This window comes from Oryctolagus cuniculus, chromosome 1 (genome assembly GCF_051225735.1).
Source record: "Oryctolagus cuniculus isolate XC-2025 breed Fujian yellow rabbit chromosome 1, ASM5122573v1, whole genome shotgun sequence".
In the NCBI taxonomy this organism is placed as follows: Eukaryota; Metazoa; Chordata; class Mammalia; order Lagomorpha; family Leporidae; genus Oryctolagus; species Oryctolagus cuniculus.
In genome coordinates, this window is record NC_142867.1 from 158,461,684 (window position 1) to 158,478,103 (window position 16,420).

Below are 16,420 nucleotides of genomic sequence, written 5' to 3' on the forward strand. Positions count from 1 at the left end.
CCAACCCTTCTTCCTCCTCCCTCTCCCATTCCCACTTTTAATTTTTACAAAGATCTACTTTCAGTTTATTTAATGATCATAAAATTAACCTTACACTAAGTAAAAGAGTTCAACAAATAGTATGAAGAAAAAAACAACTCTTCCTCAATGGAAGAGACAAGGGCTGTAAACAATCATTGAATATCAAAATGTCTGTTTCAATCCAATACATTACATTTTAGGTACTCTCTTTTAGGTACTCAGATCAGGGAAAACATATGGTATCTGTCTTTTTGGGACTGGCTTATATCACTAAATATAATGGTTTTTAGTTCTATCCATTTTGTTGCAAAAATAGGATTTCATACTTTTTAAAAATAATTATTGTATTTATTTGAAAGTCTAAGTTATGTAGAGAGAAAAGGAGAAGCAGAGAGAGAGAGAGAGAGAGAGAGAGGTCTTCCATTCTGCTGGTTCACTCCCCAAATGACTGCAATGGCCAGAGCTGAGCTGATCCAAAGCCAGGAGCCAGGAGCTTCTTCCATGTCTCCCATGCGGGTGCAGGGGCCCAAGGACTTGGGACATCTTCTTCTGCTTTCCTAGACCATAGCAGAGAGCTGTATCAGAAGAGGAGCCACTGGGACTTGAACTGGTGCCCATGTGGAATACCGGCACTGCAGGCTGGGGCTTTAACCCGCTGTGCTATAGCACTGGTCCTGGATTTCACACTTTTTTAACAGCTGAGTAGTACTCCATAGTGTATATATACCATAATTTCTTTATCTAGTCAACAGCTGATGGACATCTGGATTGATTCCATATCTTAGCTATTGTGAATTGAGCTGCAATGAACATGGGGTTACAGATAACTCTTTCATAGGCTGACTTCTTTTGGTTTGGGTAAATTCCCAGGAGTAGGATGCTTGGATCATATGCTAGATCTATTTTCAGATTTCTGAGGTATCTCCATACTGTTTTCCACAACAGTGGATTAGGGTACCTTTTCCCCCACATCCTCCCCAGCATTTGTTGTTTGTTGATTTCTGTATGAAAACCATTCTAACAGAGGTGAGGTGAAATCTCATTGCAGTTTTGATTTTTATTTCCCTGATGGCTAGTGATCCTGAGCATTTTTTCACATTTATGTTGGCCATTTGAATTTCCTCTCTTGGAACATGCCTGTTCAAGTCCTTTGTCTGTTGCATAACTGGATTGCTTGTTTTGCTGCTGATGAGTTTTGTGAGCTCTTTATAGATTCTGGATGTTAATCATTATCAGTTGTACCGTTAGCAAAAATTTTTCCCATTCTGTTGGTTACCTCTTCACTTAGCTGAGTGTTTCTTTTGCAGTACAGAAGCTTCTCAGCTTGATGTAATCCCATTTGTCAATTTTGGCCTTGATTGTGCCTCTGGGGTCTTTTCTAAGAAGTTTTTGCCTATGCCAATGTCTGACGAATGTCATTCTAACAGAGTGACCATAGGTAACTCATTTCCTTTCTCAGGGGCAGTGTCCTCAACTGTGAAGTGAGAATTGGGCAAAGTGCCCTTTTTTTTTGACAGGCAGAGTGGACAGTGAGAGAGAGAGACAGAGAGAAAGGTCTTCCTTTGCCGGTGGTTCACCCTCCAATGGCCGCCGCGGCTGGCGTGCTGTAGCCGGCGCACTGCGCTGATCCGATGGCAGGAGCCAGGTACTTATCCTGGTCTCCCATGGGGTGCAGGGCCCAAGGACTTGGGCCATCCTCCACTGCCTTCCCTGGCCACAGCAGAGAGCTAGCCTGGAAGAGGGGCAACCAGGATAGAATCCGGCGCCCCGACCGGGACTAGAACCAGGTGTGCCGGCGCTGCAAGGTGGAGGATTAGCCTAGTGAGCTGCAGCGCTGGCAAAGTGCCCTTTTTTAATGAAAATAATTCTTTGTTTTTTTAAGTATTTGAGGGGAAAGAGAGAGAGATGCCATTTGCTGGTTTACTCCTCACATTCCTACAACAGTCTGGGCTAAGTCTAGCCTTATGCCAAAATTTGGAACCAGGAACTCAATCCAGGTCTTCCATGTGGGTGGCAGGAACCCACATACTTGAGCCATCACCTGCTTCCTTCCAGGATGTGTATCAGCCAGAATATGGAGTCAGGAGCATGGGGCAGGTATGAATCTAGGGCTGTCTGACATGGCACATGGATATGTTATCAAGTAAGACAAATGCTCATGCAAGAAATATTCTTTCTAATTCTTGGGTTTAGGTGCCAACAGCAAAGCAGAACCACTTGTATAAAGATTGCTGAATAGGCTTTAAAAGAAGGAAAATACTAAAAATGTATACCTTAAAAAGGTTTTGTGAAAATTTTTCAGATGTCAGATGGGAATCAGAACAGGATATCACTTTTTTTTTAAGAGTAGAAAGTCATGTTTTTGCAGGAGAAAAAAAGAAGTTTAAGGCCTACAGATCTCACAAAATTTAGAGATTTTAAAATAAAATAAATGTTTTCCTTTCTCTGAAAAGACCGGGTCAGAGTTTTAGCTAGATCGGAATTGCTTACATCATAATTTAAAGCAAGCGTCCAGAGAGTTGAACAGGAAACATGCAGCCTTCATAATGAGCCGATGAAGTGTGAGAATGAAGTTTGTAGGATGGAAGGAAGCAAAGAAAGAAAAGACGGTTTTGTAGACCCAGAGCTGTACCCCAGTGGAGAAAGGTCACACTAACATTCGGTAATGTTATTATACCGGGCCAGCAGGGAAAAATTCCTCTAAGACGTTACAGTAGGGTGAAGATGGCAAAGAGTCTATCAACACCCTCCAAACATTAGTCACCTGGAGGAGTCTTTCTACACCCACAACACTCACCAGGTGTAATAGGAACAGGTATGATTTAAAGAGGATCTGTTCAGACCCTCTAGAAAGAAACACTGTTTGAAGGAAGTAAATTCTAGCAGCCTGGGGGAAAACAGAGGGAAGAGTGGGTAATAGGCAAGCAAGGGTTGAAAATGCAAAGCAGGAAGACGCACTGGCAGTGCTGGGCAGAGGTGCACATCTGTGGGGGTACCTGGTCCCGTCCTCTCCCTTAGTCATTCACCGAGCACGTACACTCAGTAAACACTGTGCTAAGCCCTATGGATTTAGGAATGAATAAAGTTCTGTCTTGAATCCCTGAATCTTCAGGCACCCATTCCACCAGCCTTGGAGAAGTGGGCACGATGGGAACCATCCAGGGATGGGGGTGGAGGGGATGACCTGTGAAATAATTGCATCACATTGTGGTAGGAGTGTTAGCAGGTGTGAACGGGGCCATCAGAGCTGAGGCCAGGTCAGGACTGACCGTGGCATGTTTCATAGACAGGTAGCATTTGATATAGTCCTCAGCAGATGGAATAGCAGGTGTGAGGAAGCGTGGGGCCACAGGGATACAGGATCTGGAGAATTGGCGTTTCAAAGAGACAGGAGCAAGGAAGCACATGCAGAGGTTTGAAAAGACCAGGCATGTTTGGGGGTGTGGCTCCTGTTTCTAACCACGAAAAAGAAAGTGCCATCTTCTTCTAGCTTGTGCTTATCATACATGGAACCTGACTTGAAATTCCCATTCAGCCAGTCATGGAGGGATAAAGAAGAGATGACCAGAGGTATCACTAACATAATTCACTGAGCACATTTGAGATGTGCACCTGAGCCCTTACAGCACTGCCATAGTTGATTCTCACAATGACTCTGTGGCCTAAGTACTGTTATTGTTCCCATGAAAAAAGGAAAACTCCAAGGCACAGAGAGGCTGGGCACCTCATATGAGGTTGCATAAGCTAGTGAGTTGTGACCCCTGCTTCTACTCCAGGCAAGCTGATTTAATGGCCTCCACTCCTAGCCAATATGCTAGCCTTGGTGGAAGCTCAGTCACCACCAGGAAATTAACATGAATCCTGTGAGCACTGCACTGACCTTGAGAGTTTCTCTCCTCATTTGGAAAGAGTGGCAGCTCCAGTGAGGTGACACACACTGTGTAAGTGACATGGCGACGAACTGCCCAGATCTGCCTGCAAGGAGGGACTTGCTGAGCAGCTCTGAGCACTGCTGGCAGCTGGTCTTTCTGAGGACAGCCTCAGTGGCACAGTCGCCTTGCCCAAGGGCAGGCCACCTGAAGGGTGGACCAGAACCAGTGAGTGATCTGGGGGTGTATGGAAAGGCTCAGACACTTAGGCCCAACGAGTCTGAAGTCCCTTACTGGCTCCAGAAGCTCCCGTGTTGTCACTGGAGGCTGCCGGGTGCACATCATAGCTCAGCTTCTCCCTGTTTCTCATCCTGCTTCCGGCCTCTCCTTCCACGTTGACCCCATGGGCATTCCCCAGTGCACATCCTGCTGTCTGTCTCACAGCCTGCTCCCCTGGGAACCCAGTCTATGACATCAATTCCAGTAACCAAAGTCTGTGTCCCTCTCACCTTGTCTGCCTCTTTCCTAATTTCCTTTCACATCAGTTTCCTTTTATTTCTCATTTTCCAGACAAATATCTAAAAACACAAATTTATAAAATTCACAAAGGTAGGCTCTACAAGGAATTTCCTGTTTGTGTTATTATTGTTAACAGACTTTTTCGAAGAGCAGCTTTGGGTTCACAACAAAATCAGCAGAAGGCTGGGAAATGCAGACTGCTCCTCTGTCAACATCCATTTCCCTTGGTAATAGGTATAGAGTGTGGGAGGTAGGCCTCTGCAAGCAAACTCATTAACATAGTCCATATGAATGTAATTGCTGCTTTTCTCTAAATTTATTTATTTACTGGAAAGAGGGAGGCAGGCATGGGAGGAGAAAGAGACAGAGATACATCTACTCTCTCTAGGGCTGGCCAGATTGCAGCCAGGAGTCTGGAACTCAATCTAGGTCTCCCAAGAAGGCGCAGGTGCCTGGCCACTTCAGCCATCATCGTCTGCTGCCTCCTAGGTTTCGAGCCAGCAGGAAGCTGGGTTGGCAGCAGGGCCCTGACTCGAGCCCAGTGCTCGGATATGGCATGCAGACACTCCAAGGGACGACCTGGCCACTGCCCCAAACACCTGCCCCATAATAACTATTTGCATCATTTGAGTAGTTTGTAGACTTGACTCCATTGGGCTCTTGTGTGGCCTGGGACACAGTGAGCCACGTTGAAAATTGGAATAATTATTAGATAGATTTAATAGATAACATATCCTAACTTCAGGCAAAATGCCTGGAACTTAGTGAGGATCCAGAAATGGGCATCTATTTTATAGCAAGTTGGCACATGACTCAGAGTGCACCACTTTCCTATGGTTGCTACAACACATTACCGCAAACTTAGTAGCTTAATACAGTAAAAATTTATTTTCATACTTCTGGACGCCAGAAGTCCAAGGAGGCCAGAAGCCCAAGCTAAGCTTTTTCTGCACCAAAGTCAAAGTTCCAGGGACTGAGGTTGTGGCACAGTGAGCTGAGCTGCCTCCTGCAGCACTGACATTCCATATCAAAGTGCTGGTTTGAGTTCTGGCTGCTCTCTTCCCTCCCCTCCCCTCCCTTCCCCTCCCCTCCCCTCCCCTCCCCTCCCCTCCTCTCCCTTCCCCTTCCCTCTCCTTCCCTTCCCTTCCCTTCCCTTCCCTTCCCTTCCCTTCCCTTCCCTTCCCTTTCCTTTCCTTCTCTTCCCCTTTCTTTTTTTTTTAATCAAGCTTCTGGGTAGAATCTTTTTTTTGTTTCTTCCATCTTCCAATTACTGGTGATTGCTTCTGATTGCTGATTCCTTGACTTGTGGCCACATCACTCCAGTCTCTGCCTCCTTGGTCACACTGGCTCCTCCTAATGTGTATGTGTTAAATCTCCCTCTGCTGTTTTCTCATCAGGGTACATGGAACTGCAGTTGGGGCCCACCTTGATAATCCAGAGCCATCTCCCCAACTCAAGATCCTTAATTTAATCACAACTGCAAAGACCCTGTTGCTATATAAGGTGACAGTTACTGGTTCCAGGGATTAGAATCTGTTATCTTGGAGGAGACCTCACTGTACAGACAGCTCCTGTCCTGTTTGCATAAGGCATGGTCCTAAAAATTTCACCTTTAGACCACTAAAGTGGTTCTCAGTCACTTCTAGCTTGTTTGAAACCATATGCCTTAAAAATATATTTAATTTGAAGGGTGGAGAGAAGGGGATCCAGATCTTCCATCTGCTGGTTCCCTCCCCATATGCCCACAACAGCCTGCGTTGGGTGAAGCCAATCAGGGTCTCCCATGTGGGTGGCAGGGACCCAGGTAATGGAGCCATCACCTGCTGCCTCCCAGGGTATATGGGCACAAAGCTGGATTAGAAGTGGGGGAACCAGGACTCAACCAGGCGCAGGGAATTGGGTCGCCGGCATCACAAACAGCGAATTAACCTGGCAACACGTTAATTACTATAATTACTTCCTTTCCTTTTCCCCTCTCCCAGAAGGAACAGTGGCACCCAAGGGCAGTCGGGTAAGGGCACTGCAAGCCTCAGCGCGAGACCGCGCTGCTGCTCTGGGGGCCTCTTTCCAAGGTTTTAATTAATGGGCGGATGCATTCTAGCACTGATCCCCAAAGGAACATGTCCCAGTCACCCCTGATTCAGGAGATGAGGCGACATCTGGAAATGCAATTTTTTCCCAAGTGCCCTCAGAGGACTGTTAGCATAAGCCAAGAATTGGAAACACTGATCCCTTCGACAAAATCCTGAACCCAAAACCCTCGAAACAGGGAATTCCCCTCCCCGCCAGCTCAGTGTGTCATAGTATCACGAAACTTTTTACTCAAAGGGTGGGGAAAATAAGCAAAATAGAGCAACCCTGCAAACTGAGTTCTATCAGTACAGTACTCACTGGACGAGTTTCCTACGGGAAAACGTCCAACTCCGAATTGAGCTGAGGATGACGACGGCCTGGCTTCGGCAGCCCCGCAGCTGTCACTAGCTGGGGACCTCGTGGGTCTGACAGATCACGCCTGCACCGCGTCATCAGCGGGAGCCTAGGGGGCGGGACGGGGGGCGGCGGCGGGGCTCCCCCGCAGCGGGTGCGGGCGACGGAGAGGTACCTCGGCATTGGGGTGGGCTGGGGTGTGGCTTTCGGGACCGCCCCTGCAAGCGGCAGCCACTCAGAGCGGCGCGGTGAGGCGCGGGGGGTGGGGAGGGGGAGACGTAGGCATATTTATTCCGGCCTGAGCTCGGGGTGCTGGGGTCGCTTCAAGCCACCAGAGGAGCTGTCCTGAGTTTGAGAGCTGCTGGCTCTTCCTAGAGGGCTAGGAACTCAGCGCCTGCGGCTGGCCAGGTGGGGGCGACCGTGGTGCGGCGATCCGATGCAAAGACAATTGGTGGGAGTGTGGCAGTCCCTTCGGGGGTGATGGGGCGTGGAGTCAGGCTGAGCCCGCAGCCCTGAGACAACAGGGTTCAGGTCAGCGGCGGGGTCCGATTCATCTATAGGGTGATGGGGACGCAGGATCTAGGTGCAGTCAGACCGAGGACGCGCGCCCTGACCCGGTCGGAGCCTGCAGCCGCAGCCCGGGGCGCTGCTTGGGGCCCCTGCGTGCCGGCCGTGCGCCCCGGCGCTGTCCCTGCGCGCGGCAGCGAGTGGCGCTGAGCGCCCCAGTCGGCCGCTCGCCCGCAGCCGGGGGACGGCGGGAGGAGCCCCGCGCGGCCACCGCCTCCTGGCCGCGGCAGGCTCCTCCCCTCTCCCCGCCTCCCTCCCCGTGGCCCGCGCTCCAGCCCAATCCGCAGCCCTGGGCCCCGCAGAGCCGGGCCGCTTGTCTGGCCGGCGGAGGCTGAGCGCGACCTTCGCGAGCCGCGGCGCCCGCCGACCGGGGACCAGCGCGACTCCCGCGACTCCGCTCTGCCGCGCGCCGCCGCCTCCCCGGTTTTAGCGAGGACGCTCGGGTCCGCGCCACCCCGAAGGGGAGGAAGCGGAGAAAGCCGAGCGGCTGCTCCCGGAGAGAGCGAGCCGAGGCCCCGGCTCGGGAGGCTCGGGGCTGGAGGAGGCGGAGGCGGAGGCGGAGGCGGAGGGAAGTGCGCGTCATCCCGGGAGAAGAGTTTCACCTCCAGGCGGAGGCTGCGGCTGCCAGTTGCCGAAAAGAGCAGCAGCAGCGCGCGCCGGGGCTCGTTGGGCTTCCTGGCCATGGAGAGGAGATCCGGACCCGGGGACGCCCGGAGCCCTGCTCTGTCCCTTCGCATCGCTGCGTAGGCACCTGAGTCAAACGACGCCGAGCGGGGGAGGGGAAGGTAAGGCGCGAGCGGGTCGCCCGCCCCCCGCCCCGCCTCCCCTGCCGCCCCGGGGGCGCTGCGCGGGCGCCAGCGCTGCGCGGGGCTCGCGCACCTTCCCGGCTCCTGGAGGCCGGGCGCTGGGCGGCCGTCGGGCGTTTGGGCTGGAGGGGAAGAAGTGCTCCCGGCCTCCCCCTTTGCCGGTCCCTTCTTTGGGTTGGAAGTAACCAGATCCCGCCCCCCTCTCCCCCCGGAGTCAGACCTTTCCCAAAGAAAGGATCCGTGCCACCCGAGTCTGGGTTTCTCTGCCCCTCTCGCTTTTTTATTTACCGTCATGGGGGAAGGGAACAATGGAGAGCTTTCAAAGTCGGTGCGAACAGCCTTCAACTTTCCGCGGACGGTTGGGGTGGGGAGCAAGCCCCACAGGAAGCGGCCGTCGGGGCAAGGTTGCTGGAATGTGCATTGTGGAGTCTGCGCTGCAGTGCGCGCGCGCGCGCGCCTTTGGGGGTGATCTTTGTCTCCTTCCGACTCCCCCGACTGGGCAGCTTCCCCGCCCCCCACCTCCCTCGCTGTGAAAGGTAAGGCGAGGCTTCCAATTCGCCTGCAGCTTGCTTTCTAGCTGGGGAAGAGCGGCAGCGTCGGACCCCGCTCCCAGCTTTGCCCTGCAGAGTTCAGGGGTCCCGGCAAGGCAGGGGGAGCCTCTCTGGGTAGACCCAAAGCGCCGCAGTGAATGTGAGTTAACTCTACCCTTCGCAATAGAACTAAGGTCCTGACTTCCCCGGGTGCGCTCTGCTGATGGTTGAAGTGTGTCGCCAGACCTCGCCGTGGAGCGGAAACAGCTCACTTAAATTCTCGGTGTAAGGTTAGGAAAACACACTTTGATATATGTCTCCTTTCATCTGCCGTCGGGTTAACGGTGGAGTGCCTGATGGTGTCGAGAGAGATGCGCTCCAGAGCCGCTCGCTCACCGCCTGCACTGCCTCTACTGTGACAGCGTGGTGCGACGCTGCACGCTTGCACAGGTTCACGGTGTGCGGATGTAGTTTTGTGAACTCTTTCCAGTGACAAGTGAGAAGAATTGAGAGACAAGGGGGAGGGACAGAGCACGCACTTGAGCTGAGGGAGACCTGAATTCTCCAGACCCGAGAACCTGTTGTGAGAGACTGTCTTAAACGCATACACACATAAGTAGTTGGCCTTGTGATTCTTTGCTTGATTGGATGTGACCCTGTAAGGAAGCCTGCTCTTTGCAGAATTGGTCTGGCTGTTGTACTCTGGCTGTGTTCCTTTCATTTTAAGCTTGCATTTCTGGGCCGAGCGATGTGCAGTAGGTGCTTTTGCTGTTTACTGAACTTTGGGGAGCACCTTATGGGGCTTTCTGCTTTATCAGCCTGTGAATGAGAGGTAAGCCCAGACAGATCCGTGTGTGTGTGTGTGTGTGTGTGTGTGTTTATGTTTGTGTACACACAGGGAGGCAGAAGTCTTACAACATGCTTGTTTGGATTGCCTGTGTCTCCTTCCTAGATCTAGCCTGCAACTTACAGCTTTTCAAAAGTGTCAGACTTTCAGCAAGAAATCAGACTAGGGCAACACGGCAGATTCCAGTAGACCTAATCAAGCCTGCCCTCAAACTGCTCCATAGAAAATGAGAAGACAAGGGGGCAGTGTAGTCTTGTTGGCCATTTCTTCCTTACTTTCTTCCTTTTCTTTCTTCTGCCTTCCTTTCTCTCTCTCTCTTTCTCTAAAATATTTATTTATTTATTTACTGGGAAGGCAGAATTAGAGAGAGAGAGGGAGAGACAGAGAAAGAGGTCTTCTGTTTGCTGGTTCACTCCCCAGATGGCCTTAACTACTGGGACTGGCCAGGCCCAAGAACTCCATCTGGGTCTCCCATGTGAGTGGCAGGGGCCAACTAACTTGGGCCATCTTTTGCTGCTTTCCCAGGTGTATTAGCAGGGAGCCGGATCATATGTGGAGGAACCAGGACTCAAACCGGGGTGACAGGCAACAGCTTAACCTGCTGTGCCACAATGCTGGCCCTGTGGACCATTTCTGTAGTTGAGACTGAACTACTTACCAGCTTTGTGCCTCTGTGCAAGTTTCTGGAGTTGAGAAAGAGGAATTGCATTTCAAAAAGAGAAAACGTAATAACCACTGTCAGTTTTATTGTTTGAAATTTGAAATACCCCCCCCCCGTGTGTGAATATGTGCATTGTAAAGTGCGCTGCAATATTTATGAGCATCACATCATCCATGCACCCACCCACCATCCGTCCAGTGAGCACTTTTTAAAGATTGTATTTATTTATTTCTGAAGTAGAGTTACAGAGAGGTAGAGACAGAGAGAGAGAGAGAGAGAGATATTCCATCTGCTGGTTCACTCCCCAGATGGCCACACGGCCAGAGCTGAGCCAGGCCAAAGCCAGGAGTCAGGAGCTTTTTCTGGGTCTCCCATGAGGGTGCAGGGGGCCAAGGACTTGGGCCATCTTCTACTGCTTTCCCAGGCTATAGCAGAGAGCTGGATCGGAAGTGGAGCAGCCGGGTCTGGTGCTGCAGGCAGTGGCTTAGCCTACTGTGCCACAGCACACAGACCCTGGTGAGCACTTATTAATCACCCATTGTGTGTCAGACCTAGCTGGGAGCAATCCTGACAGCTGCAGTGTGGCGTACTCCTGATGGTTGGGAGAAGGAGTTGGATGGGGTAGTTGTGTGGTGGTTTCCAGCTGTAACAGCAAGATACAATCTCTGCTTCTGAAGAGATAAGCTGGCACAGGAGATGAGGAAATGAACAATTAGGCCCAGGAAGCATGTTTGGAAGGATCGTTGTGTATAAGATACTTTAAGAAGTCCTAGGAAGAACATCATGGTGGTGGGCTTAAGGTAAGGGAACAGTTTTGTGAAAAATAAAATTTATTAAATCAGACACAATGGTGGGGACTGAAAGCTGGATTTTGAAATGTGAAGGTTGGAAGGCTTGAAGTCAGGCTTGGGTTTATAACAAAGGCCCTTATGATTGCTAACCATTTGCTGTAGAGAAAATCCTCTAGTCTTGCTCACGTCGTTACTTCATCCGTAAAATGAGTTTCAAACTGCTTTGTGGAATATTTTGAGGATGAAATTTGAGATGTGTATGTTAAATACTATGTAAGCTAGCTGTTTGGTATCAAAAGGAACTTTTAAAAATATGTGGGTTTTTTTTTTTTTTGAAAACTCTAAATAGAGATAAATCACAGCTTGATCCAACTGGTCTCAACCACAGATTTCCATTTGATTGGCTCTTTTCCAGAATGTTCGGAACCCCAGTTTCAGAATGCAGTTAGCTATTGTCATGTGATATGCTTCCATGGTCCAGGCTTGTCCCATCACAGCCACAGGGAACCTCTGTTTCATTTGCATTGTGAGCATTAGTTAGAGGGATGGGATGTCTGGCAACAGAGCATCAGTTAAGAGGGGCTTGTCTGGGTTTGTATTGTGATAACCGTACTCTCCCACCCTCCACGCCCAGCTGGCCTCTCTACTTTCCTCTGCCCTAAAAGATGACTGTGGAAAAGAAAAAAAAGCCACACACATCTGCATTTTTGAGACCATGAAAATCACTCTTACTAGGTTTCTGCATTTGTAAAAGGGTGTAATTTTCGACTAGACTGCTATTAAAGGCTGTGCTCACAATAGCAGCAGCTGCTAGGTGAAACTTGAATCTGTAAGCAATACTTGATTGAGTTCTCTACTTGAAATGGACTTAAGCTCCTCTGACATTTTAATAAATTGCCTTTGATAGAAATCCAAACTCAGATATTTAAAACCATCCAGTTAAAAGTGACTTTTTTTTTTTAGGAGAAGGGTTGATATGAACATCAATCAGTTTTCTGGACCATACTGCATGCGAGGATGTTTCAGAAAGTTTATGGAAAAATAGAATTAAAAGATAAATTTACTTTGGTGCAACAATTTTTTTGAAATCTTTACATAGTTTTTTTAAAATAATATGCATTTTTCGTGAGCCCCTTGGTATGCTGAATCTTAGCATGTGGTTCTGAGGGATTTTAAGGATTTTGCTTGCTTGCCTACTTTTATTTTCATTTACTTGAAAGGCGGAGCAACAGACACACACACACACACACACACACACAGATATGCAGACCTTCCATTAGCTGGTTCACTCTTCAAACGTCTATGAGAACCAGGGCTGGGCCAGGCTGAAGTCAGGAACCCAGGACTCCATTTTGGTCTCCCACTTGGTGGCAGGGGCTCACACACTTGAGCCGTCATCTCCTGCCTCCCAGGATGTATCGGCAGGAAGCTAGATCAGAGGTGGAATAGTTGGGACTGCAACCTTCTCTCTGATATGGGACATCTCAAGCAGCATCTTACCCCTGTGCCTTGATGCCCACCCCCAAAGGTTCTTATTCAAATAAGGCAGTGAGACCCAAAGACGGTAACAAATTAGGTAAGGTCACATAGGCAGTTGATGGCCCAGCAGGGACAAGGATGATTTTGTTTCTAGACACTATCTCTCTCCCCCATAATTGTCATTTATTCCTGTTTGGCTCTGTTAGCAATTTAATTATCTTAATGTTTTTGTGGTCAAGAAATTTGCATTTGGGCTTAGAAATCCATGGCACCGAACTATCTTCTTTAAATTTCTTAGTACTTTCACATGATACTGTACATGTAGTGGAGTGATGTTACTTGTAATAAATTTTTGTCAAATAGGGAAGTGTAAAGCTTATGTTAGTTTTACTTGCATTTTCTATAAACAGGATGCAAATTTAAAATACTGTAGATGTGTGCATTTTTTTTTCAGAAAAGCAAGTTCCTGGAAATATTATTCACATTTCTGTGGGAGTCCTAAGAACATACTAGAAATCTGTTTGCATGTTCTTTCATTTTCCCGGTATGTGCTTTGAGAAGACTGTAATATTGGTTGACCTGAATTGTATTTGTCAAGTACTTTATTACATTTCAAGGCACTGTACTGGTGTCTGTGAGCAGTACAAAGAAAAGCAAGGCTTATGGGCTGTATTAAGATGTCTCTTTAAAAAAAGTGAAACAGACTGGGAAGCTGCGTATACCTTAAAACACAAAATTGCTACCTCTCAATAAGTCAGTCTTTGAGACAAATCAGCTTTGACATTGTTATCATTGGACTGACTTTATAACCAGATTTATAAAGTGACAATTCTGTTACTTAGTGATGAGTGCTAAACTTTCCACATTGTTGTATCAGGGCTGCTCCCTAGGACTCTGAGCTTGCCTTTGGCAGTAGATGAGAAGTTTACACAATGAAAAGTTTGCCTAGGAGAGATTGTGCCCTTCTTTCTCTATTGTGTTTCTAAAATATGGCTTTAACACTGCATGGCGGGACAATTAAGACGTTGCCTAGCAGAGTTGCAATTTAAGACCATCTGTGTGTTGTGTCCCCAGAAGAGAATTGTCCTGGTTGATAAAAATGTCTTACAACATAGGGAAAGCCACCATGAACCAGATGTCCTGGGCAGATCTCATTACTTAGTTGCCCTTAAAAGCAAAATCGTGACTGATTGGGGGTTTTTAGTTAGTTATTGGTGTGCACTTTGGAGACAGTATGCCTTATGTAGTCATAATGGCCTTTGCAAGTTGTGACTCACTTCTCTGAAGAATGAATAGTTTGCACATACAATGAAATTGGAAAGTTAATGATTAACATTTTAGAGATTGGAAAGATTGAGTTGAGTACATGGACAGATGTCTGATTCCTGTTTCAGGGGGAATGACAAAAATGAGTCATTTTTTTTTTTTAAGTTATGGTTAAAAAAAAACACACACCACCCAACATAACATTGTTTTCAGTACTGGTGTAACATCAGCTTTATTTGATGTTTTAAGAAATACCATACTTCATCTATAAGAAAGATATGGCTTTAGTTGCTCAAAAAGTACCTACGGTTTAAACCACTCATCTTCTGGCATATTTAAATATAAACACAGTGCTACTAATGTTGATTCGCTAACAGTTTGGAAGAAAATAAGATGTGCATGAAGGTACAGCTCCCAAGACCAAGAGGCATTAATAATCGTTTCATCACGGTTATGACATCTTTTGATTAATGATAATTGCTGCCTTCCCTGGTGCCTGTGCTGATTTAAGTGCTGTCTGCCTGCACCCTCCGGCCACCCTTCCCATTGTAGCTGGCGGATACCTTTCCTCAGCTCTCTGGTTACCGTGCACTGTCGAAGCTTGGCTTTAACCATCAAATATCCTATCACTTCTTGTTTCCTTGACCTCATCACATGGGCCCTGCTTGTCTGTCCTGCTGGCTGTGTTCAATCCCAGCTGAGTCTTGAAGAGTCCAGCCACTGCTCCGGGGCGGCTGGAGAATTGCTTGTTCATTGGAGTCCCTGCCCCTGAACTCTTGATGAGAATTAAGGAAGTTTCTGAGGTGTCATAGGGCCCCTTTGAGCTAGGTTTCACATGCCTTAGGCAGAGGGGAACTGGGGACTATGACTGTTTCATGACTGTTTCATGTTTTGACCTGAACCTCACTCTCAGGTGACTGCCTGCTAACCTGTCAAAGAACACAAAAGACTTCCTGTGTCTGTTGTTCTCTCCACGGTGCTGATCCTCGCTGGACAGAGTGCTGTCTGTCCTGTTGTGGCAGAGTTCAGTGCTGGGTTTTTGTTCACACACATTCACACACACAAAATGAGGAAACTTAGTAATGATCTGATGGGACACATTCAGGTGAGTAAATGCACCAACTCTCCTCCATTCACAGGGATTCAGTGACCACCTCAGATCCATCAGCTCAGTTTCTTGGTCCCTATATGCATTGCAATTAGTTGTGTATTCAGGTCACCTCCCTATCTCCCTGGTCCTGTACTTAGGGCTCTCTGGAGGTAGGGACTGTGTGTGTGTGTGTGTGTGTGTGTGTTGTTATTTTGAATCACTGGATCCCCACTATCTAGCAAAGTCCTTGTCTTATCAGAGATGCTCAAAGCTGAACTGGTAACTGGATCCTTGTTTGGCAGGACTATTCTCACTGGTTAATTTTGCATTAAAAATAGGCTGTGAGTTATAGCTAAGAGAAATAGTACACTTGGGCTCTGATTCTGGCTCTGCTATTTACAGAAGCTTTACTTTGATGCTGGACTGAGTATCCCAGGACCCTTTCCGCCTGATCATTTCTTATACATTACCCAGAATCTTTCTTGGTTTGAAAGGCAATTCAAAAAAGACTCTTTGCCATGTTTCCTGTTGTCATTGCATATTGATAATCAGTATATCGCTAGATCATGAGCTTTTGGCAATTCTGTGCTTGTTTACCCAACATAGTGCTGTTGTCTTTTCTTTTTCCCACCTTCTGGCATTCTACAACTTAACTTCCTGAGCCCTTTCAAGTGTATTCAAGCTTTGTCCCTGGGGCTGTGGAGAAATTGCCGCCCAGAGGCAGCCCTGCATCTCTGCTGTAACCTTCATTAAATCAGCCCCTCTCAGGTCAGGCTTCCCCTTTGGTTCTTTTCTCTGTAAGGTCAGCTGCACAGCTGATGACAGGCCTGCACCCTGCATTGTGTGCCTCTGCACAGCCATCCGTCACTCGCAGGTTGGAGGCCCCTCTTGTGTCGTCCCAGCTGCTGGGAAACAAGGGTGTAGGGGAGTGGGGTAGACGAAGGAGCATTGTGAGGGAGGGGAGAAGAGAGAACAGCTTTTCAACAGCAAGATTCAGAGAGAAGGGCACGGGAGGAATCATAGTAGAGGGAAAGGAAACAGGAGCAGAGAAGGACCCACAGATAAAATGACCTCCTTGTCTAGATTGGACAACAGCCTTCCCGCAGTTTACCTTCTAGTTCTGTCTAAGATAAAATTACAGTGGATTTGCAGATGGAATTCATGATTCCTGAATGGAGGCAGCCTGCATTCTACAGAACAGAGTGACAGCTCCCAGCGGGCAGTAGCATAACAATGAGCAGTCTAAGGCAGGAACCAGAACTGGACCAAGGGGGGGGGGGGGGGAGGAGGCTGACTGTTTAACATGGGGTTAATTAACATGAGGTTAATTCAGGGTTAGAAGCAGAGGGGACTTCTTAGTTCACTGACTCAAGTGGACTGGAATCATTTGTTTTCAGGAAAAAAAATTGGTGTGTTTGGGGATCTAGCTGCTTCCTTAAAGTTTTGCTTTGATTATGTGGCAGGTAGCATGAGTGGCTCCACTTTGGCTTGGTTTGGTCCGTGGCAGCTCAGTAGAAGAGACTCAGACCACAGCAGTGGCCGTCTGT

The 16,420-nt window shown here is 48.3% G+C and overlaps 1 protein-coding gene and 1 long non-coding RNA gene across 5 annotated transcripts in view; one reads left to right on the forward strand and one right to left on the reverse strand.

The window, feature by feature from the left end:
* Positions 1 to 347: 347 nt before the first annotated feature.
* LOC138844099 (uncharacterized) lies at positions 348 to 7,035 on the reverse strand. Its single transcript, XR_011379533.2, has 2 exons — positions 6,801 to 7,035; positions 348 to 578 (listed from the first exon to the last, which is right to left on the reverse strand). It is a non-coding gene; the product is annotated as an uncharacterized LOC138844099 (long non-coding RNA).
* Positions 7,036 to 7,109: 74 nt separating this feature from the next.
* Positions 7,110 to 16,420, forward strand: part of CEMIP2 (cell migration inducing hyaluronidase 2) — an 89,000-nt gene continuing 79,689 nt past the window's right edge. Inside the window, exon 1 of one of the 4 annotated variants that reach the window (XM_008256356.5) lies at positions 7,110 to 7,244. The gene's annotated coding sequence lies outside the window, so the exon portion shown is untranslated. Of the gene's footprint in view, positions 7,245 to 7,686; positions 8,189 to 16,420 lie in introns of those variants that run through there. The other 3 variants (XM_070050814.2, XM_008256353.5, XM_017341788.4) reach the window with 3 other exon arrangements.